The sequence below is a fragment of the Echinops telfairi genome, unplaced genomic scaffold (assembly GCF_000313985.2).
Source record: "Echinops telfairi isolate 266 unplaced genomic scaffold, ASM31398v2 ScPeMD7_7424;HRSCAF=8462, whole genome shotgun sequence".
Lineage (NCBI taxonomy): Eukaryota > Metazoa > Chordata > Mammalia > Afrosoricida > Tenrecidae > Echinops > Echinops telfairi.
In genome coordinates this window covers 90,252,500-90,277,806 of record NW_022111324.1, presented here as the reverse complement: position 1 = coordinate 90,277,806, position 25,307 = coordinate 90,252,500, and the positions used below count along the sequence as shown (strand labels likewise).

Below are 25,307 nucleotides of genomic sequence, written 5' to 3'. Positions count from 1 at the left end.
ACCCCCGACATTAGGTCCTCATTTTTCCCCTCCCTCCCCGCTCCCCCCTCCCTCATGAGCTCTTGATAGTTTATAAATTGGTATTTTGTCATATTTCAATATGCTGATTAAGCAGTGGAAACACTTACTTGTCTCTGCCAGGAAACTTGGAAGACAGCTACTTGGCCAATGGACTGGAAGTGATCCATATTGCACCCATTCCAAAGCAGGTTGGCCCAACAGAATGTTCAAACTGTAGAACAATATCATTGATATCACATACAGGTAAAGTTTTGTGAAAAATCCAACAACTGTTGTAGCAATACATTGACAGATTGCTGCCAGAGGCTCAGGCCGGATACAGAAGAGTACATGGAATCAGGGATGTCATTGCTGATGTCAGATGGATCTTGGCTAAAAGCAGAGAATACCAGAAATATGTTTACTTATGTTTTATTGACTATACCAAAGCATTTGACTGTGTGGATTATAACCAACTATAGATAACCTTGAGAAGAATCAGAATTCTAGAACATTTTACTGTGCTCATATAGAACTTGTTCATGGATCAAGGGGCAGTAATGCAAACAATACAAGGGAATACCGCATGATTTTTAAATCAGGAAACGTGTGCATCAGGGTCGTAGTCACTCACCATACTAATTCATCAGAATTCATCTGAGAAAATCATCAGAAAAGGTGGATTATATGAAGAAGAATGTGGCACCAGCATCAGAAGAAGGTTTAATAACAACCTGTGGTATGCAGATAACACGCCTTGTTTGTGGAAAGCCAGGAGGCCTTGAAGCACCTGCTGATGAAGATCAGGGACTCATCCTTCAGTATGGATTACAACTCAATGTAAGGAAGACCCAAATCCTCACAACCACTAGTAGATAACTGGACCAATAATAGATAACATCATGATAAATGGGGAAAAGTTTGAAGTTGTGAGGCATTTGGTCTTGCTTAGATCTACAATCAATGCTTATGGAAGTAGCAGTCAAGAGATCAAAATATATGTTCTATTAGGTAAATCAGCCACACAAGACCTCTTTAGGGTATTAAAAAGGAAGGATGTTGCTTTGAGGACTAAGGTTCATCTTACCCAAGCTTTGGCATTTTTAATGGCCTCATATGTGTGTGAAAGTTGGACAATGGACAATGAATATTGTCCAACTGAAGAAGAATTGGTGCAATTGAATTATGATGCTGGTTCATGGCATTGAAAGGACCACAAACTGCTAAAAGAACAAACCAATCTGTCTTGGAAGAGGTAAGGCCAGAGTGCTTCTTACAGGCAAGGATGACGAGACTTCACTGGAGAAGGACATCATGCTTGTTGAAGTTGACAGACAGTGAAAAAGACGAAGCTCCCCAAGGAGCTGGATTGACACAGTTAGATCGAGCATAGGAACAAGCCTGAGGGTGGCTCAAGACAGGGCAAGATTGCATTCTGTTGGGTGTGGAGTCGCTGTGGGTTGAAACTGACTTCATGGCACCTAACAACAGCAACTAAAGTTTGAGTCGGCTTGATAAAGTTATCCAATGAACAATGCTTTGTTCATTTTCCAGATTTCAAAGAAAGGCATTGTTGGTGGTAATAAATCCCCTTATAAAATAATTAAAAACAATACTAAACAAGTTGGCCTTGGTCCATGTTTCCTGAGAGATAACTTGAAGTTTCCTGAGTATCTGAGGTGTCTTTCAGTCAGAATTGACTCAATGGCAGTACGTTTGGGTTGGGTTTTGCTACTACACTTGTCAATTTGTGCTAATTAGAGGACCTGGTCAGAACAGGAAGACCACCTGGTAGCCCTCTACCAGCTAATTACAGAAGTTTGAAGATTGAAAGTTTAATGCATATTAAATGAGGCCCCAATCATGACCATACAACGACTAAGGCAAATAAAACCTACAAGAGCTTCCTGGTTGGTGAAGAAGAGACTCAGAAACAAACATTTTCAGTGGGAAGCTCTAGAAAACAAAAGAAAATCTCATAATGAAATGTGTACAAACCTAGCATTAAAAAAAACAACAACAGAACACTTCACTGCTATGAGTCAGTGCTGACTCATAGTAGCCCCTGTGGGTTTCCAAGACTGAAACTGTTGATGGGAGTAGAAAGCCCAGTCTTTTTCTCTCAGAGCTGCTGGTGGTTTTGAACTGCTGGCCCTGCAGATTGCAGCCCAATTGGGTAAGCACTACACCAGGGCTTAGTAAACCCAAATAGAAGAACACATACAGCATATCACAAGTTGGAAAACTGAAGAAAACTTTTAAGCCTTGAGTTGTAACACTGAAAAATTCTACAGGCAAAACACTGAATGATGTAGAAAGCATCAAAAGGAGATGGAATGAATACACAGAATCCCCCAAACAACCAGAAAGAACTTGTCGGCAATCAACCATTTCCAGAGATAGCACATGATTAAGAACCATTGGAACTGGCAAAAGACGTCCAAGCTGTACTGTGGGCATTAGTAGAGAACAAGGCTCCAGGAATTGATGGAATACCAATGGCAGTGTTTCAACAAACTGACGAGGCACTGGAAGAACTCACTTATCTATGCCAAGAAATTTGGAAGACAGCTACTTAGTCAACTGACTAGAAGAGATCCATATCTGTACTCCTTCCAAAGAAAGATGACACAACAGAATGTGGAAATGATCGAACAATATCATTAATATAACAAATGTAAAATTTTGCTGACACTCATTCAATAATAGAGTTGTACATTGACAAGAAGCTGTCAGAAATTCAAGTTGGATCCAGAAAAGGATATCATTTCTCAACATCAGAAGGAACTTGGCTGAAAGCAGAGAAGAGCAGAAAGCTATTTACTTGCTTTTTATTAATTCTGCAAAGGCATTTGACTGTATGGATCATAAACAACTGTGGATCGCATTAAGAAGGATGTGAATTCCAGAACACATCATTGTTCATGTTGAACCTAAATGGATCAAGAGGCAATCATCCAAACAAAACAAAGGAATACTGAGTGGTTTAAAATCAGGAAAGATGGGTGGTTGGATTGTATCCTTTCACCATACATACTCAATCTGTATGTTGAACAAATAATCTGAGAAGCTAGACTATATGAAGAAGAACATAACATCAGGATTGGAGGAAGGCTTATTAACAACCTGTGATATTGATACAGCCTTGCTTACTGAAAATGGGAAGGACTTGAGGCACTTGCTGTTGAAGATCAAGAATTAATCTTCCATATGAATTGCAGCCTTCGATTCATTGTACAGAAAACCCAAATCCCCAACTGGACAAATGAGCAACATCATGATAAACAGAGAAAAGAAGGTGTTAAGGATTTCACTTGCTTTAGTTCATAATCAATGGCCATAGAGGCAACAGCTAAGGAATCAACGGAAATATTACATTGGGCACAAGATCTCTTTAAAGTATTGAAGAACCTGAGTGTCATTTTGAGAACTGAGGTGCATCTGTATTAAGCTGTGGCATTTTCAGTGATCTCATAGCCTTGTGAAAGATGGCTACTGAATAAGGAAGGCTAAGGAAAATCAATATTTTTAAATTATGGTATTGGCAAAGAATATTGAAAATACCATTGTGTTAGACCAGGTTGACTAGAGAAACTCATATATGTGTAAGAAAGAGCTTTATATCAAGAAGTAAATGTACATCAGGAAAACATCCCAACCAAGTCCAACTCGTCTGTATGTCTGATACTCATCATTAAGTCCCTCTTCAGACTCATGAAGCCACATGCAATATGCAGAATGCAGGAACAACACCGGCTGGTGAATGCAAGGGCCTATGGATCCAATGGTGGTGGATGCATCAGAGGGCTTGCACAGGTCTCCGAGTGGCTCAGTGGCATGAAGGTGAACGCAGAGAGAGAAAGAGACTCCCAACACTCTCCTTATAAGGAGGTCACGCCCACAAAGAAGCACTATCAGGCTGTGACCTGATTGACAGGTTAGACTCCACCCCTACACGTCAAGTTGGCATGAAATTATGTAACCACCACAGCCATGGACTACCACAAGAATATGTACAGCCAGAATTTTCCTTAGAAGTAAGAATGACAAGACTTCACCTCATGTACTTTGGCCATGTTAATCAGGAGAGACAAAATCCTGAAGAAAGGCATAATCCTTGCTAAAGTAGAAGGGCAGCCAAAAAGAGGAACTCCCTGGGTTAGAAAGATTGATGCAGTGACTTCAACAACGGACTCAAATAAGGCAACAACGGTGAGGTTGGAATAGAACCAGGCACTGTTTCCTTCTGTTGTACATAGGGTCACTATGAGGTGGAACTGATGTGATGGCACCTAACAGCAACAGGTGCAGCAATGAACTATTGAATCCAATAGAGAACTAGCGAATGCCATGAGAGGGACCAGTTGATGTCAGAATGGGTAATGAAAGTTGAAGGATGGAGGCATGTCTGACTTCCATCTCGTAATAATTTGTCTTGGACTGATTCATTTGATTCTCTTTCCCTCCTTGTCCCATCAAAGGAGGTCAGATGCTGTCCCCTCATCTTTCTAATACCTACTGACCCCTTACAATTCTTTTTGATCATAATGAATGATGCATGCTATTTCTCTCAAACACCAATTGCTGGTGTTGTTAGATGCTATTGAGTTACTTCCAACCCCATAGCAACCCTATGTACAATAGCTCAAAACACCACCGGGTGCTATACCAACTTCACAATTGCTCTTTGTTTGAGTCCATTGTTGCAGACACAATTGTGTCAGTCCATCTTGTCAAGGACCTTCCAAGTCTCACCCTCCTTTCCCCGAAGGAGCATTTTAGCTGTACTTCTTCCAGGACAGATCTGTTTGTTCTTCTGGCCATCCATGGTACTTTCCATAATCTTTGCCAACACCATACTTCAAATGCATCTATTTTTATTTGGTCTTCCTTATTCGATGTCCAAGTTTTATTCTAGTAAGGTTTTAAAAATATCTATTCCCAAAGGAGTAACTAATATAAGAATTTCAATTATTCTGGAAGGAGTTAGAAGTGTTCCCCCTTTCATCCTGAACTTATGTTGTTTTTCCTGTTAACTAACATTGTTACCCTCTAACATTAAGTTACCACTCCGTGTGCCACTAAGCAGAACTGCTCAATAAAGGATTTTTGAGAGCTGTAGAAGCAGATCAGCGTGCCTCCCCCACTCCCCAAGAAGCCACAAGGAGGGTTTGATCTCCAGTTTTTTAGATGATCTCATCTCAAAATCTCTTACTCTACCCAGGATCCCTACTGTGTTAGTGAATGCTTATCTTTTCCTCCAGACCTAAATACTTTTGTTTTGCTTTTTTATTTTATAATTTTTTAAAGGAAATATTACAGTCCTTGAGGGGAGACTCTGTTTCCAGTAATGATATATGTCTCTATGAAAACAATTGCTGTGAATTTATATTACAATATAATTTTCCAGGGACATATGCAAAATTTTTATATAACTTATAACTTTCATATAATGATTTGTACTCAAGGGAGAGAGAGATAATATTGGAATCTTTATCTTCTGTAATTTTATTAACTCACCTCATCTTTCTCCTGCATGCCACCCAGTAGTTTCAAATAGCTGACCTTTTGATTAGGAGCCAATCTCTTAAGCACTCTGTCACCAGAGCTCCTTTTTTTAATCAACTCAGCGACTAAAAATTACATATTAATTGAATAAAACCCATCAGAACTGAATCCTTTTTATATTGCTACTTCTCTCAAATCCATAAGCCTCTTATAAAATTCAGTGTATATTGTTGATGAAGTATATATATTAATGAATGAAGACTCTCAAACAGTAACTCTGCTCAATTTTCATATTTAAATGGTAATCTTAAAAAGTCTTTTAACTTGTCAGTCACTACAATTAAAAAAAAAACCCAAGTATTCAGCATTTTTAAAGACACTCTAGCAAATTAAAATATGTAAATTGAATATATTTGCAAAACCTTATAGTTGCAAATATTTTATAAGATTTTTAAAGTATTTTAGAATTACCTTCTTGTTCCAGTTCCTTCTAAATCATTTTGTGTTGATCAAAAATTGTGGATGGCAACCTCAGAGCCAGTGCAATTAAGTAGTTAGACAGCTCATTTTGAAATGAGGTCAGGGCCCATCATTTGGCATGAAAATTAGCATTAATAACAACAGTTCTTAGACGGTCCTGGTATTTTTAAAAAGTCAAAGATAATTCAATCCAGTTTATCTGTGCACTAAATAAAGTTAAAATCATATTAAAATTTCACAAATATACATGGTGCCTTCTTTCTTTAACTTCATAGTTCTATTACCTGGAGTTTTATTTCCTTAGGACTATAGATTACAGAACCCTTTAGAAGGCAAAATAGAGTTTCCCCATTTGTGGCTTGAGGTACAAACAATAGATTTTCTCTCCAGAATCATAGGAGAATGAAAATAAATAATAAATTGGATAACTGTTATAAAAATTATTTCCATATGGAATGATTTTCCTTTTTTTTTAATGTGAAATTAGATAGAAGTATTTTACCATAAGAAACCTGGGATTGAAAATTCTCCAAAGACAGAAAATGGTTTGGCAGAGAAATGCTTAAAGAGTTCAGGGATAGAAATTCTCGATGTGGTTCTACTTCTGATTTGCCTTGAGGCAGTCATATAATCTCTTAGGTCCTTGGATTTCCAACAAACTAGAGCTAATAAAGTACAATATTATCTTACCTTGCAGGGGTAATGTGAAAACCAACAACTCGAAATTTGGAAAGGATTTAAATTCCGTGAAAAAAAGTAAGTATGATATAAACATTAGTGATGATTTTTATATTAATTGTAAGTAATTATGTAAACACTAGGTCATAACTCTGAGTTATCAAATATTATGTAATTTAGTGAACAAATGAAAAATTCACAGTTGAAAAATAATCCAGCAAATCACTTTGCTTTCAAGATTCACAATAATTACAAACATTATTGTTGTTTTGAATATATATATATATACATATATATATAACACCTATTTATCAAAGTTTCTTAAGTTTCCAAAAGTTGCTAAAATGGTATGCATTTTTGGCAACGCTCTCTTTTTAAAAATATTAAAGATGCTTTCATCATACTCAAATGTATTAGCCTTTATCAATTTTAGGTTTGTAGAAACACTGAAGAAAATCAAAATAGGGTTTGTAATCAGCCTGTTGCTGTGAAGCCATATGCATGTGTCCAACATAGGCAACAGACAGAGGTCTAGCATAGTAGCATGACAGTAGCATGACATTAGGGAATCCATCACAAGATCATCTAGTTACTACTTTCCAAGTGTATCACATTTGAAAACTGTCCATCATATGGGAAGATGTAATGCACCTCCACTTGAAACCTGAGAGGCAGGGTAGTACAGGACAACCATTCCCACAATGTGGTCACCACCTCCTGTTCCCAGAAATGTGCCTCACCTCAGACCTACTGCATCAGAAGTTCTGGTGGTAGAGCCCAGCAATCCATGATTCTGATATATGCCCAAGTGTTGAAACCAATGGTGTGGGCTCGAAAATCAGGTTGCCTAAATTTAATATCCAACTATACCCACTCACTCACTAAGTGGATTTCTATGCTTTTGTTTCCTCACTTAGACCAGCCCAGTGATAATAGTTATCAACAATAGTATTATGATTAATTCATTGACATAGGATACTGAAAACAGTGTCATATAGTAAACACCAAATAAAACACCGTTTGCTATCAAGTCCATTGCAAACCATGGCCTCTCTGCACGGGCAGCGTCGACCTGCTCCAGACGGTTTGCGTGTCTGTGACCTTTCAAAGGCAGAGAGCCAGGCTGTTCTTCGTGGGCGCCTCTGGGTTGATTCTATCAACTTTCAATTAGTAGTCCTTTCAGTTTAGGGAAGTTCAAACGCAATGCTCTCAATATGGTTTCTTTCTCTCATTTTTGGAGGGACTGGCTCTTTATTTCAAAAAGACACTTGTCCAGTTTGGGTATCGAAACAGTTGTCCTATTGGTTTCTCTCTCCCCATGTTAGCCCCAAACAAGACCACACCAAAGGAGACTACATTTTAAGCCAGTCATCTGCAGGATGCGCCCCTAACGCACCTCACAGAAACCTCACCAAAAGGGGGAGCTGGGATTTTTAAAAGATCAGCACCCTCCCAGCCTACAGATTGGAGAGAGAACTCACAGCCAGTTGGAGTGACCTGCACACCCCAACCCCAAAGAAGCAATGCTTCAGCATAATATAAAATTTCAAATAAGTTTTATACATCAGCTATTCAAGATGTCTCCAGCACTGACTGACACAAAGCACTTTGAGAAGGCTCTTTGAGAGACAGTAGCTTCGGAATCGGAATCGGGTGATGAAATGAGGTTTGTGTGGCTAACAGTGGCAAATAGGTAATTTTCTCTTCTGCCTTATAAGAAAGGAGGTAGGAGAGCAGTGGTCACCCCAAAGTCAGGGCACAGGATCCTTTCTGTGAGTCACTGGCAAGGGAGTGGGAATGGGTGGGAGGCGATGTGATCCCCGACAGAGGGCTCAGCATGCTAATTGGTTTGGCCACTTCTGATGGCACAAACAACAAGTATTTGCCCTCAAAGACCAAAGCGGAAAACCTGAACAGCACTTACATTTTGTTTTGTTTTGTTTGGGGGCTGCCTTCTCATGGAGTCACCGTTCCGGTTTGCCTGATGCTCTGAGTGTCCCCACAGTGGACTCTTTCACTTGGCTGCGTCCTGGTCTCAGTAAGGCAAGGCCCTTACATCTTTCCCCCACTCACTGGAGAGAGAGGGCAATATGCATTAAACTGAAAGGTTACCTTCCCAATAAAGTAAAAAAGGGATTAATTAGGTTGCTGCATCGGAGCTGTGGCATTACTTGGATTGTGTTTACCTATAACAATAACAAAAAGATAATTACAAAATGTGTACATCACCACATGCTTTGAAAGACACTTGCACGGGTGCCTATGTTCCCTTAAAATGTTGTTCTCAATGATGCTCAGCTCTTAGCTCAGTTGGAATCTCTGGGGCCAGGCAGAGACAGCTGACGGAGGATTAAAAAAAGATGCGATTTTTTTTAAAACGGGAATTGGGGCAAGGATGTGGGGTGGAAGAAGAGTGGCATGCACCAGGAGAAAGCAGACATCCAGTGAAAGATCAGCCCCCAGTGTAAAGGTCAGCTTCAGACAAGCAGAGTCGGGGTCGGTGAAGGAGCTGGGCTGGGTGCTCTACAGCTCAGTCAGTTCAAGCAGAGTACAGAGGTACTCCGCTTCGGTGCATTTCAGTTTATCTTTCAAATCAGCAATGATCTTGTCCAGCTTGGCTACTGCCCTCTCAGCAAACTCAGCACGGGTCTCTGGCTCCTTGAGTTTATCTGTAAGAATTTGTCTTCTTTCTGAGGGTACCTTTCTTCAGCAGCCCTCAGACACTTCAGATTCTGGTCCATCAGTCTGATCTGCTCATCCGTATCTCCTCAACGGGACCCTGTCAGCTCGACCCTCTCCTCTGTGGGCTCCAAGTCTCCTTCAATAATCACCAGGGTATGAGCCACCTCCTCGTACTTCTGATCTGCCTCATCGGTAAAGTGCTTCACTTCCTTGAGTTGGATTTCCTGGCGGTCCATGTTTCCTTCCTCCTTTAAGGCACGGCTCTCAATCACCTCCACGCCACTCTCCCGCTCATCAGTGGCTTTCTCTGCCTCTTCCAGCTTCTGCAGGGCAGTGGCCAGGCACTCCTGGGTATGGTCCAGCTCCTCTTCAGCCAACTGTATCCGAGGGCTGCAGGAGGCCACCTCAGCCTCAGCCTGTGCCTGGGGCTGCCTTCCCTTCCCCTTCCTCCTGGGGGCCCTCTCCTCAGCAGCATTGGCCTGCTGCTGCAGAACCTGGACTTGGGGCGGCACTGGCTCAGTAGTGGTGAGATCCCAGCCACGGTGCCCCCCAGCTTTTGGACACACACTCCAGTTCCTGCCTCTTCTCCTCCCTCCTGCGTCTGCCTGCTCCCTCCTGAAATCCCAGTGTGGTTTCCAGGACTGGAAATCTTGATGGGCATGACACCTCAGCTTTCTCTTGTGGAGTGGCTAATCTTGCTGTTAGTAGCCCAGTGCGTATCAGCAAGGCTCCTCAAAACTTAGAATAGGCTACTACTATGTACTCAGAATAAGACAATACTGGTAAACCTGTTAGTGTTAGAATATTTTCAGTTGGTCTTGGAGCAAAGTTGGTGTCTCTCCAGAAATAGATGCTGAGATAGATGGTGGTGCAAGATATTTATATGAGATCAACACCTGTGAGAGGAAGGGGGAGACACAGATTTGGCAAAGCCAAGGGCTGTGGTGTAGAAGACACAGTCTTTGGTTACTTTGACTGGTGCTCTGGAGCAAAGATTGCTCATCAGCTTTCCATATCTGGTCATCAGACCCTAGTTACACTATGACAGAAGCTGATGCTGGATAGCTGACAGCTTAGCAACCAGTCCTTCCTAGAAATAGAAACTAGGAGGTACATCTCTGACTGGCATTAACAGTCTAAGGAGAATTAAAGTGAAAGAAGAGACAAAATTGAGAACCAGATCAGCAATGAGGTGAATTGGAGTTTCCAAGTGGAGGTTCTTTCTGCAGTTAACAATCCAATCATACACAGAGCATTCTGTTTAGGTCCAAGTGCTATACTTAAAGGAATTCTCATGCTGAAGCTGTGATCCTTCAGCTGTTCTCTTCGGTAGTACTCCCATAGCATGGTAAGTTATTCCATTGTTCAAGAGGATCGCAGCTAATAATGACAATTCCCCAAATGGATGGGAGTATGACCTAAGCAGACCCAATTAGAAGCTTAGCCTACTGCTGAGACGCACATGGATGCTGGGAACCTAGTACTGTGATGTGGCCATTCCCATATACTTATGCTCAGCCCCCTGCTTCTGCTGGAGAAGGTGTGTTCTCAATGTGCCTAACTCAGAGAAACTGACTGCACTAAGAGAGACATAATGTCATCAGTGTGAGCTAGGTTCCTGAAGTGAGCTCCACCTCTGGATTTTCAAACTAGAGGAGCCAATGAATGACCATTTTAGCTAATGCTGATAAGAAGAAACAAATCCAGATTTTATTTCCAACCCCTTCTCAATAGCTTTCCGTTTTGCTGGGCAGTGGTTAAAATTTGCAGCAACCAACTTAAAGGTCAAATCTGCTTTGAGAAGGCAAATTGTTCCTCAGTCCTATTTTGAGTGCCTTCTAACTTAAAAGCTCATCTTCTGGAACTCTCTCTGACAATGTACTGCTTCTTTTCATGAGTTTTCAGCATCTGACAATGTTTTTATTCTGATTATAAGGTTTTCAATGCTAATTCCTCAGAAGTAGACAGCTGATTCCTTCTTCACATTTTTTCTTTGTACTTTTATTGACCGTGCGAAGGCCTTCCTTGTATGGACCATAACAAGCTATGGATATACTTAAGGAGAATATACTTGAAGAGAATGGAAATCCTAAAATGCTACATTGCGCTCATGTAAAACGTGTACACGGGTCAAAAGACAGTTGTGTGAACAGAACAAAGGAATACTGTATGGTTTAAAATCAGAAAAGGTTTGTGTCAGCATTGTATCCCTTCACAATACTTATTCAATCCATATGCTGAGCAAATAATCAAAGAATCTGGATTATATGAAGAATAGTGTAGTATCAAGACTGGAGGAAGGCTTATTAACAACCTTTGAAATGTAGATGACACAACCTTGCTTGCTGATAGTGAGAGGCCACAAAGGACCTGCTGATGAAAATCAAGGACTGCGTCTTTCGGTATGGATTACAACCCAAATCCTCATACCTGGACCAGTAGGTACAATAAACAGAGTATCATGATAAATGGAGAAAAGATTGAAATTGTAAAGAATTTCATTTTCTTGGACCCACAATCGATGCTCGTGAAAGCAGAAGTCAAGAGCTAAAAGGATACATTGCATTGGGTAAATCTGCTGTTGAAGACTTCTTTAAAGGGTTGTAAAGCAAGAATGTCTCCTTGAAGCCTGATCCAACCCATCGTATTTTCAATTGCCTGATATGCACGTGATGGTTGGATATTGAATAAGGAAAGCTGCAGAACAGTCCATGCATTTGAATTATAGTGCCGATGAGGAATACTGAAAGTGCCATAGACGCCAAAAGAACCAACCAGTCTGCCTTGGAAGAAGTACAGGCAGAGCGCTCCTTAGAGGACAGGAGACAGACGTCATCTGACAGACTTCGGGCATGTTGTTAGAAGAATGTCCTGGAGAAGAATGTCATGCTTTGGTAAAGTAGTGAGGCAGTGAGAAAAAAGAAAGACCTTTGATAAGCTTGATTGACATACTGGCCGCATCAATGGGCTCAAACATAAAAACAATTGTGAGGCTGGCACAGTACCTAGCAGTGTGAGTCAGGTGCGTGGAGCAAGAGAGGCATGCTGTTTTAGCTCAAAACTGGTGCACAGAGATGACAGCATGAGCAGGTGCATTGTCGTGATGGCAAAACCAGTCCCCCATCTGCCACAAATCAGGTCTTTTTTGTTGCACACTGTTACCCAAATCTTTTCAGAACTTCTAAATAGAAAGCTTGATTAACAGTCTGACCTGGTGGAATGAACTCCAAATGTACTATCCCCCTCACATCAAAAAAACAAAACAAATGAGCATTATCTTGATCTTTGATTCCACGTGAGGAGCTTTGTGGGGGGGTGAGGTGACAATGGTGTCTTCTGCTGGCTTGATGTGTGCTTTCAGGGTCATAAGAAAAGCACCATGTCTTATGACTAGTAATGACCTTGGGAAAAAGCCTGGGTTGCTTCAGAGCTGTTCTTTCAAAGCACAGCATGTTTCCATTTGATGCTCTTTTTTCTGCTCAGTCAGAATCCAAGGCACAAATTTTACATCGACCCTTCTCATTCCCAAATCTTCTGTTAAAATTCACTGAAACAAGCTTCACGATAGACGAGATAACTTCCCCATCTCTTTAATGGTCCGTTGTTGGTCTTTGAGCACAAATGCAAGAATTTTGTCAACATTTTCATCCATTTGGGTAGTTGATGGACGTCCAGAATGAGGTCTGTCATCAATAACATTTCACATTTTTTGAAATGAGAAAACCACTTGTACACTTGAGTTTTTCCCATAGCACAGTCATTGTAAACTGTGTTCAACATCACAACAGTTTCTGCGGCATTTTTCCTGATCAGGAAACAAAATTTCATAGCCTCACATTGTTGTCTTAAATCAACCTTCACAAAAACAAGGTTCAAGCAAAACTGCTTACACAAAATAATTCACTGTGGCCAGAGAACCTTCCCAGGCGATGCCACTGGGTGTACAAACTCAGATGAGTTACTTGATGCTCACTTAGCAGGAAAAATGTGTACTACAAAATCTCCACCTAGTGGTGGTTTCTTTTTGGTGTTTGAGGTAACCCCTCTTATTTATGAAAATTGCTATGAAGCTGTATATTTCAACATTCACCCCTTTCATATAGGTGCCTTTTCAATTCTCTTTTTTTTAAAATGTCCCCTCTTCTCAAGCTATGTCCTGGCTTTGCAGTATCCAATTTGTAGCCTCTGTATATATTGTACAGGCTTCCATACCAAAAAGAAAAATTTGTTGCTATCTAATCAATTCTAACTCATAGTGACCCTATAGGACAGAGAAGAGCTACCCTTTTAGGTTTGAAAACCTTCCAATATTTTAAAGACTGTGGAGTGATTATTTGGTTCAAACCACTGACTTTATGATTGGCAGTTCAATGTGTAACCAAATAGTCACCATGGGTCCACATACATCTTCCCTTGAAAATTCTTAATATCTAATTCATTTTCAACTATTTCTTACCTTTTTTGACTTATACTGTATTTTTGGGGTCTGAATTTTTCTCCTATTTAAAGCTAGGATGATAAGTTAATAAACTAGTATACCTTAATAGCTGAAAATATAGTGGAACACCATATAGAAACTAGAGCTGATGTGGTCTAGCCAATGCGATTTTCTGAATCAATGCCCCCCAAGCCCCAGGAACAAGCCTAAAAACCAAGATACCAAGGGGAAAAAATTGTTGTTGGGTTTTATTATTACTTTTTAATGTTTTCTGGAATGCGATTGTGTGAATATTACATAGTTTGTGTATCTATTCATATGCTAATGAACATTAAATTATTTCTGTCACTTCATAACTGTGAACAGTATTACAATGAACATGGATGTGTATACATGTATTCATGAAATGATTCTTAATTGTGCAAGATACATGCCTACTTGTGGGATTGTGGGATCACATGGTATTTGTATTCCAAAAGCATCATATTCTTTTCCCACAGTGGCTGTATCATTTTACAATTCCATTAGCAGTGTATGAGGATTTCAGTTTTCCACAGACTTAGCAATTTTTTTAACTTTGTTATGAATGCTATGATAAAATTATATTGCCGTTTTGTTGTAGTCTTGATTTGCATCTCTCTAATGGTTTATGATCCCAAGCACAGCTTCATATACCTGTTAGCTGCTTGAATGTCTTCCTAGGCGAAGGGTTTGCTTGTGTTCCTGACAATTTTTTATTTGATTATTGTCTTTTTGTTGTTGAGGTGCTAAATCTCCTATAAATATTTGAGATTATTCTCTTGTTTGATATGTTAGTGGAAAAAAAAACCATATCTGTTGCTTCTCTTTATCCTTTTTTTAGTAAACGCTTTTGATGTGCAGAAGTATCTATTTTAGGAAGTCACAACCATCTATTTTATCTTTTGCTGTTCGTGTATTTCTAGTTCTGTTTCATGTCATGTATTAAACCCTTATGTTTGTTCATATTATCTTTTTTGATGATTTTAATAGCTTTAGGTTTTATATTTAGGTCTTTGATACATCTTGAATTCAATTTTTGTATGTTGTACAAGAGGTAGGCCCCTTTTCATTTTTCTGGAAATGGATCTAGCGTTCCTATATCAGTTGTTAAATAGACAATCTCTTCCACATTTAATATATTTTGGCCCTTGGGCAAAGATCAACTGTCCATAGGGCTTTACATCTGAGTTCTCAGTTCTTTTCTGTTGTTCTACGTGTCTGTCATTATGCTAGCATCAAACTGTTTGAATATCCTGGCTTTATAGAAGTGTTTGAGATTGGGAAGTAAACCATCTTATTTTGTTCTTCCTCTTTAGTAGTACTTTACTTATCTTTTCTTTCCATTTAACCTTGTTTAAATTTTCCATCATTTGAAAAAATGACGACAGAGAAATTTATATCAAGGAAATGACTCACACAGTTGTAAGAGGCGGTAAGTTCTGTGCCAGTCCCCACAGCCTGGGGGCTGTGGATGAATCCAAGGCCCGCAGACTGGGCTTGGGACAGGAAAGAGGACTGCATCCAAGGTCAGCATGTCAGAGAGCAGGTTCCTGGTATCTGCATGCACTATGGTAGACGGTTGGCTCACATTCAAAGAACCGGAGGTTGATGAGACAGAAGCAAGACCCACACCCAGCAAAAGCCAAACAAGCTTTCCCACAGGGTCATAATACAGGAAGTAGGTGAGGCAGCTTCCTTTCAATTGCATCAAGTGGGACTTGAGTAGGAGATTTGCATTCCAACCTAATTTTTTTACAACTGATTGGCTGCTCACAGTTGATCCCACTTTGTTGTTTAGCATATTACATTGTGTTAGGTCCCACAGTGGGGATTACTAAGCTTTAACCACCAAACTACTTATAATCCTGCCTAGTCAAATTGAAAAAAAATCTATCCTAGTTCAGCCCTTGTCAACTTGGCACCTAGACACATCTCCTTAAATCATACATAATCTCTAAATAAAGAGAATAAGAAAGTCATACTTGTACTGAACAAGATACAATTAACATACATAAAACTGAAAATGCACTATACTATTTACATCTTATAATTTATTAAAGAACAAAAAAAAATATTTGACGTGTACATACACGGAAAATGTACTCATAACAATTAGTCTTCATTTCTGTAACCAATCACATGGCCTTAGCTGGCATTTAGAACTTCTTACCTTCTTCCACCACACATCCCATATTCCTTTTGCCCTTAACAAGCATCTCAGCTGGTATGGTTCTTGGCCTGGTGGGGTGACCCAAACCTTCTTTCTTAAAGTGTCTAGGCCATGAATACTCATGTCAAATGGGTTGCTGTGGGTCACCATTGATTCTAATCACAGGACTTCATAGGACTCAAAGACCTATTCTTCTTTACCTCCACTATAGAATATCAATTTGATTCCCCATTGGGGATCAGGATCAATCACACCACTCAGTACAGTATTTCCCTTCTTGGTTTGTTGATCCAGAGACATGAAGAGCTCAAAGGGGCCAAAAGGCATTCTTAATTTCCAGTTCAGTGAAATCGATGCTGTGTCTCCAGGTGGAAATATGCCTCCTTTTGGAACTAAGGTTTCCAGACCCAAAGAGTAGATGGTGGCAGGGGCAGGAAACCAAAATGTTGCAGGTGTGGTACTATAAGTAATTGTGAGTGGTGTCTCTTCCATTTCAACCCTTTGGTTTCTAGACCCTTTGGTTTCTAGAATCCTGGCTATTGGAGAATTAGCACCATTTTAAGACACTGGTTTAGAGCATCCACAGTCTCCTGGAGAACATTGCTCCAAACCCGCAAGGTATTGCCACCTAGCTAATGAACAGTTTTACCTTCAACCAGCTATGCCATTGTTCTATCAAGCCAGATGCTTCAGGATGATGGGGTTAAAACCATTGAATTCCAAAAGCATGGGCCCATCGTCTTACTTCATTTGCAGTGAAGAGAATCCCCTGTTCTGAGGCAATGCTGGTTGGGATACTATGCTGGTGAATAAGACATTTTGTCAGTCCATGGATGGTAATTTTTGGCAGAAGTATTGTATTCAGAGAAGGCAAATCCATATCCAGAGTAAGTGTCTATTTCAATAAGAATAAATAACTGCCTGTTCCATGATGGAAGTTGTCCTGTAAAATCAATCTGATGGCAGGAAAGGTTTCATATCACGCACTCAATGATAGCAACACTCTGTTGCTATCAGATTGGGTACTCAGCAAGGGCAGTAGCCAGTTGGCTTTTGGTGAGTGGAAGTCCAACTTGCTGAACCCATGCATAACATTCATCTCTACCATCATGGCCACTTTGTTTATGCGCACTTGGGCAATTAAAGGAGTGGCTGGGAAAAGATGATGACAAGTTTCCATAGAACATATCTTCCTATCCACTTGATAGTTAAAATGCTCCTCTCTAGAGGTATTAATGTGTTTGGTGTGCATTAATATGAGACACAAATATCTTCACTTTTTTTGCCCCGTTCAGAGAGGTCTATCCTCATAGGTCATCCTCATACTTTCTTGTCACCAATTTTCCAATCATGCCACTTCCAAGTTTCTGAACAGCCAGCTAAATCTTGAGCCACAAAAAGAATGGGTCAGTAGTAGGAGGATAGAGTGTTGGTAATAGAAAAGGCATTGGATATCACATGGTAGAATTTTGCAACATCAGTAACTTGAAAACTTACTTCAAAAATATTGACAGCAACCAAACATGGGAACCTTGCCAGTTGGAATTTCCTGGAACTAAATCAACTACATTTGTGGAAAGAGATCATGGAGAATTTCAATATCATCAGCTAGAATTAGGCCATTGTCTAACTGCCCATTAATTGTTCAAATGCAAATTCAAGTTGAAGCTGAACAATATTAAAACAAAAACAGAAGCTAAAACACGAGCATGAGTATATCTCAACTAGATTTAGAAATCGCTTCAGGAATAGCTTCAATGCCTTTAACACGAATGATCCAAGACCAGGTGAGTTGTGAAACGGCATAGAGAACATTATTCATCAAGGGTGAGGAATCTTTGGTTTGCCAAAGGCCATGTGGATCCTTATAATTCACAGGCCGATCTGGTCAGACATTTATAATGAACTCACCCCTAATATGATGACTGGAATTGTTTCTTTCTTGCGAGGCATGTGATAGTATTGGTGATTTTATGTACTTTGCATGACCTAATATGGCTAGTTGGTGACACACACCTTTCAAAGATTGGAAGGATTGGAAACTCAAAGAGGCACTTCTTCTCTACCCTGTAGGGCAACCCTGAGTGAGAACTGATGAGATGGCAGCGAGCTTCTCTTTTTGGTAGGGAAGGTTGGACAACATACAAATAGACGACACATTGGATACTGCAAATCCACAACACCGATGAGAAGAGCAGAAAATCTGTAGAAAGAGTTGAAGAGGTACATATATGGAAGGTATGAGGGCAATTTAGAGTGTCAAAAATATAAGAGATCATGGCAATTTTCATAAATATTATATTTTGAAGATCTAAATTTTTCTTCTTCCAAGTATGCAGTAAACATTTAGAACACATTTTAATATATAGAAGTGAATGGATAATTCATGTTAAATGTTTCAGAGGTGAGGTTGACTCCAAGTCTCTTTATAAGAGAAATTCCAACTTTTCTTTTAAGAGTTTCTGTGCACAAAAGGAGAGGGTGTGCCATCTTGTAACAAGACTGGAACATTTTATTTGGGGTTTCAGAACATCTGAATCTTTTATTTATTGTACCAAACTCACCACCAGTCAGTCAATTACAGCTCATAGCAACACTATAGGATGGAGCGCAACTTCTGTGGGCATCTGAGGCTGTAAATCTTCACGGGAGCACTGAGTCTCAGCTTTTCCTTGCAGAGCCAGAATAGCTGAGCCTGTGATTAGCAATCGAACACACACCCACTCTGCCATCAGACTTCCTTATTTATTTTACTCACTCTCACTGCCATCTAGTCAGCGCTGACCCACAGCCTCTCCTTGTAGGTGTCTGAGGATGTAGCTGTTTACCAAAGTAGACGTCCAATCCATCTCCAGAGGAGCTGTTGGTGGTTTTGAACTGCTGACCACATGAATTACAGCCCAACACAAACTGCTACACTACCAGGAATCTCTGACCCCTTTTTAAAGATAACAAATTGGAATGGCTGCTGTTCAGTTCCTAATTAAAGTTAAGTGATAGTTGGGAAAAATTTCAAGTTCATGTAATTTTCACTGCTCAAATATATCTTTGGATCAAAGGACACCATGTGAAGTATAATTGGACCTTAATATTTAGTATACCACAAACTACTATAAATAAAGCCAGCTTCTATCTCAGGCTAGTTAACAGTACATTAAAATATCCTGATTTCTAATGGGCAGGGAGAGTGAATAGTGGTACATAGAATATGTTCTATATTTCAAAAACTATATCTGGTATGGGGAAACTGTCAGCCATTTTGTAATCAGCAGGTCAAATATACTCAGAAACAGTTTAATATTTGAGGAACCAAAATGTGTGTTATCAAACTCAACAACAAATGCATGAGCAACAGAAGACAAGGTAGATAATTGGGATTGTATAAAAATTTAAAAAGATGGAATCTTCATCAAGAGACTTTCAGAAGAATAAAATACAATATAAGCAGGGAAAAGATTATTTTGAACCATATATCAGATAAGGGTCTGATGTAGAAAATATTTATAAAACTTCTGCAGTTCAACAAGAAAAAGACAATAAAAAATGAGCAAGAGTTTTGAACAAACATATCACTAAGAGAACATCAAAATTGCCAATAACATATGAAAGGTTGCTTGACATCTTTAGTCATTGGAGATGATGCAAGTCAAAATCACAATGAGATATTATTTCATTCTCATTAAGATGACTAAAATAAAACAACAACAACAAAAGAAAAAAATATTTGCAAAGATGCAGGAAAATCACAACCCATATCCATTATGAGTGATAATGTAAACTAGTTGGGCTACTGTGGAAAACCTTGTGGCAGTTTCTAACATAACTAAGAATAGAAATCCTCTTGTATGAATATACCCATATATAGCAGCAATACAATCAGATATTTGTATACTAATGCTCATTGCAGAAGTATTCACAATTGTCAAAAGATGGAAGCAACCTAAATGCCCATCAGTAAAGCTGATGCACACAAACAATGGAATGCTATGCAGCCAGAAAGAAAAATAAAGTTCTGACACATGCTATAGGGTGGGTAAAATATAAAGGTATTATGTTGAGTAAAATAAGTTCATCACAGAAGGACAATTACTGTATGATCTCATTTATTTAAAAAGTCCAGGGTAAGAAAATATATTGAGACCAGTTTACTAATGGCTAAGTAAACTTACTTACTTACTTACTTACTAAGATAAGAGAGAGAGTGGCTGAGAGAGTTTGGGCCTATGTAACTCTGAGGTTCTGTTTATGTTGATTGAACATTCAAGCATCCACCCAAGTTACAGTAATCATCTTCTACTCATCATGCTTCCATAAACAACAACCAAAGAAATGGATGTTGCCCAGTTATTGAACATGCTGTCAACCATTTTGATCAAAGGTCCTATAAAAATATACTGATCCAAAGTAGAGGTGGCAGAACAGAATTCCAAATTTTCATATAATCCAGGCTTTCTGGAACCATTGAGGCAGGATGAATCTCTATTGCCCTGAGATAATCTTTACCTTAAGCCAAAAATAAGATAATTTAACCTCATTTAGTAGACTATGTACACCCTAATTTTCATGCTATAGCAAATAACTGTCTATGTGAGACAAAGCTGGCAATAGCACATCAAAATGGTCAGATGGGAAATTTAGAGAGCAGTGAATTCATGCTAATGGTAGAAGAATGATTCCAAAAAGGAGGGTGAGTGTTTGTGTAACTTATAGAATGTAATCAATGTCTTTGCATTGCACATGTGGGAACTGTTGAATTGATGTTTTACTGCAAAAATGTTCAACAACAATAAAAAGCTATGTCAGCATGATCAAATGCCAACATGACATGGCATTTTGTTAGAAGGAATGTATCTTATCAGAGAAACATACTAGCCAAAGGTCAGCAAAAGGAGACATGAGTATTTTCTTCATCGTGGCACAGGATGTTGTGATAGATCCAGGGCGCTAAAGGACGCAGGAGGGGAGGTGATCCGGAGGAGGACTCCCATTCTTTCCCCATACTTTCTTTCCTCTTTTCTTTTAATTATGGTAAAAATGTATATAATGAAACACTTGCCAATTCAATAATTTTACTTATATAGTTCAGTGACAGTCATTAAATCTTTATGTTGTTCAACTATTGTCACTACCGTTCTTTGATTTATTCTGAAATCATTAGCATAAACTCAGTGTCCCTTAAACAGTAGCCCCTCCTTTTCCCCTCCATCCCATACCTGGCAGCCACAAATGAACTTTGGTCTCTATATTTTACTTATTTCACATAAGTGAGATCATACACAATTTGTCCTTTAGTGACTTATTTCTCTGAGCACAATGTTTACCTATGTTGTGGCATGTATTGGGACTTCATTTCTCATTATGACTGTTGTATTTATATAACACGCTTTGCTTATTCATTTATTTGCTGCATATTTTGTAATGAAAATTAATACATTTATTATTTATAATATATTTCTACTACATATTTATAAACCTATAATATTTTATAAATAATATATAATATATATTTATAAATCTATAAATATTGGTTTCTTCTTGAATTCTTGCTTTCGGTTGTTTTGAGTACATACCTAGAAATGCAATGTTTTTATTATATGGTAGTTTTTCATTCTTTTTGAGAACCATCATCTTGCCTTCTACAAAATTTGAAACTTTCATATTCCCAACAATAACCAATGAGGATTCCAGCTTTCTCAATCATTGAAACAAATGATTTTGTTGTTTCGTTTGTTTTTATAATTAATTTTCTAATAGGGGTGATGTGATATCTCATTGTGGTATTGATTTGCTTTTCCCAAGTATCTAATGAAATTAAACATATTTTTCGTTGATTGGTGATCATTTAAATATCCCCTTGAATAAAGTGTCTGTTCCAGTCCTTTCATCATTTTCTCTTTTTCCTTTCCTATTTTCTGATTGGGTTGTTTATATTTTGGTTAAATTGTAGTTGTTAAAAATTATATATTGTAAAAAAATCTCCCCACCTGTATGTTATTTACCACTTTCCTTCTTCTATAGTAGAGCTTGAGAAAGCCCTTCAGTGGATGGCATGTATACTATCAGAGCTTGGTTTCAAGCTGTCTCTCTGAGTGTAGACGTCACTCTTAAGAAACTAGTTAACCACTAGTACCTGGTTACCTTGTGGTTTCAAGTCTCTGGGAAAAACAGCTCCCTTTAGGGTAACAGGAGTTCTGGTCACGGACACTCCCAATCTGTGGCTCCTGCTTATTTGGGCATCCTTGGTGCTCGCAAGCTCAAGGCCAGAACTCCAGACATTATCCACTGGTTTGGACAATCCTGCCAGTTGGTCCACAATTACTCTTCCTTCCTCAAGCCACTGTATCTGCTTTTGTCTATTTTTTCCGGATAAATGCCAAACAATATCATTTTTTACTTAGAAAATTTCGAGTATGGTCTGAAATTTTTGACATAATTCTATATTGTTGTAGTTCATTGATTAGAAATTCCACCAGAACATGTTCAATAATCATCATAAGGAAAAGCATCATTATTTTATTTCTTACTTAAAATAAAATATTTTAATCTTTGTCTTTTTTAATGATTAAATTTGAGACTGGATAGTGTTGTAAGGCAATTATTATGGGCAGGAATTGCCTTACTAGTTTGTTAAAGAATTCGTTTTTAATAAAGAAAGATTTTTGCTTTTGGAAGGTATGTTATCCTTCAAAAGATATGTTATGGCTTTTGAAAACTGACAGCTTAGAAAGAATCCACATGCTGATCATTGGTGGACTCTCCACTTGTGAGGTCCTGACTGCTCCATCTGTAGAGCTGAGCAAGCTCCCACCTAATAGCCAGAGGGGACAATGGAGATTTAGCCCTCCATCAACTCCCAGCAGAAAACTCCGCCCAAATTCCTGAGCCAATGAGGGAGAGAGGCAAGCACACCCCAGATACCAGACACCCTGTAGGTGAATGCTACCCTCCATGGGACTAGCAAAAGGGAACTGACACACCTCAGGTGCTCCATGGTTGGCTCCTCAGTGCCCAAGGAGTCATGGACAACAGATGGCAGAGGCTAGGACTAACTTCAGAGCTCTAGCACCCAGCTCGGGCAGAGGCTTTGACCTTCTGGATTGTCTTGGGGCAAGAAAGAACCACGTGGCTGTTTTTTTTTTTTTTCTCTTCCCCCTTCCTCTTTCCTTTGTATTGATAAATTTCCCACCACAAATGGGGAGAAAACAACCCTGGTATCCACAGGAGTCCGCTGCAGGACCATATTCTAGGGTAAAAAGAGCAGCCAGTTTGTTTTCTGTCTTGTGATTATTTTCTTCTGATGTTTTGATAAACCACAGTGGGGAGACACAGGACGTAAGAGGGCAGAGTAATTCCTAAGTCTCACAATCTCTTGATGAGAAGAAGAGATATGAGATCCTACATTAATGCACTGGAGGATACACCCCCATTGTGTGAACTCTTGCTGGGAGTCTCATAAGCACACACTGATCATTGAGAAAGCAGCTTGTAGTTCCAGCCATGTTGAGTGGGTGCATGTAAGCTTCTAGTTCATGTAGTTATTTACAGCTTTATTCTGTTGTTCTGTTTTTCCATATATTGTTACTGTCATGGTTTCTGTTGTTTTATTATTCCTTCCTCATACCACTTCATGGAGTAAATTGTCCCTACATGACCCAGCCACCCTCACACTTCCAACAGTGGCACCAGGATGTCTCCAAAACAGCCAACAAGGTTTGCTCACATGAAGAAGCGTGAGAGCCTGGCACAGACAAGTAAAATACATATAGATCCAAACGAGGGAGCACAACATCAGAAAGACCAGAAAAGGAATCTAGAATAATGATGTGCAGGTACTTTCAAGAAATGGGGGGAAAGATGGAGAAAACTGCAGAAAAAAGTAATGAAAAATTTAAAACCATACACAAATATAACAATCTGGAAACATAAGACTAAGATAGCAGAATTAGACAACACTTTAAGAAAACCAATACAATAGAACTGAAGCCATGGAAAGACAAATTAGTGAACGTGAACTTGAAGACAAACAAATCTCTTGATTCTAACCCAGTAGAATATGAATCAGCAAACACGAGGAAAAAGAAAACAAAACGAAGAAAGTCTGAGAATTATGTGGGACACCATCAAGAAGAACTGATGTTCCAGAAGTAAAAACAATAACTTGCAGAGAAAATAGTCCAAGAACTGCTAGAAGACAACTCCCATAACACAATAAAACACGAGCAAATAACTATTCAAGAAGCTGAAAGAATTCCAAGCAGGACAGACCCCAAAAGAAAGTTACTACAACATATCATGGTCAAACTTTCCAAAGTCAAGGACAAGGAAAGACTCCTGAGAGCAGCTTGGAAACAAAGAAAAGTTACTAACAACAGAGAGCCAATAAGAAGAAGCTTGAGTCTTTTCAGGAGAAACTATGCAGGCAAGAAGACAATTGAATAATAATTTATAAATTAGCAAGGGTTAATGAGTAAGGGAAGGGGGGAATGAGCTGATATCAAGGGCACAAGTAGAAAGAAAGTGTTTAGAAAGTGATGGCAACATATGTACAAATGTGCTTGACACAATGGATGGATGGATGGATTGTGATAAGAGCTGTAAGAGCCCCAATACAATGCTTGAAGAAGAAAAAAATTGAACAAAAATATAAAACATTAAGCTGAGGGACAGGGGAATGGAAAAGAAAATCTATGAAAGAAAAAAAAATAACAACAAAGAGTCTTATATTAAGAAAAAACCAACCTAAAACATGAGAAAGAAATAAAGGGATTTCCTGGCAAATAGAAATTAAAAGAACTTGAAAAAACAAGGTGAAAATCACAAGTTTTACTAAGGGGAGTTCGTGGACAGAAGACAGCAACAGCAGTCATCAACCTGCGATCAACATATACGACCAGAAATCAACCCACTTGAAGAAGGTACTTGAAGTAAAACAAACTTACAAGACTTAAACTAAAGAGTCAAACGTATCATTCAAAAAGGAAGAAAATTATGAAGAAAGTGAAGTGTAGAAACAAAAAATTCTAATGGAAAGGAACAACCAGAAAGCACATCAGTAAAAGAATAGATAAAGAAATTTTGTACATACGCGCAATGGAATACTATACATCATTAAAACACATTGATGAAAGCACAAAGCACCCAGGACATGGACAGACCTGGAAATACTATGCTGAGTAATGTTAATCAATCACAAAAAGACAAATATTGTATGAGACCATTATTGTGAGGATAAACACCAAGACAAAGGCAGACATCTGTTCTGAGACCATGTAATCATTTAATCCAACACCAACTCCACCAAGTAATGAAGTGAGTGTCTTTCTAATGCTT

At 38.9% G+C, this 25,307-nt stretch overlaps 1 pseudogene; it reads right to left on the bottom strand.

Moving 5' to 3' along the window:
* Positions 1–9,189: 9,189 nt before the first annotated feature.
* Positions 9,190–10,695, bottom strand: LOC101659864 (annotated as a pseudogene).
* Between the last annotated feature and the right edge of the window lie 14,612 nt (positions 10,696–25,307).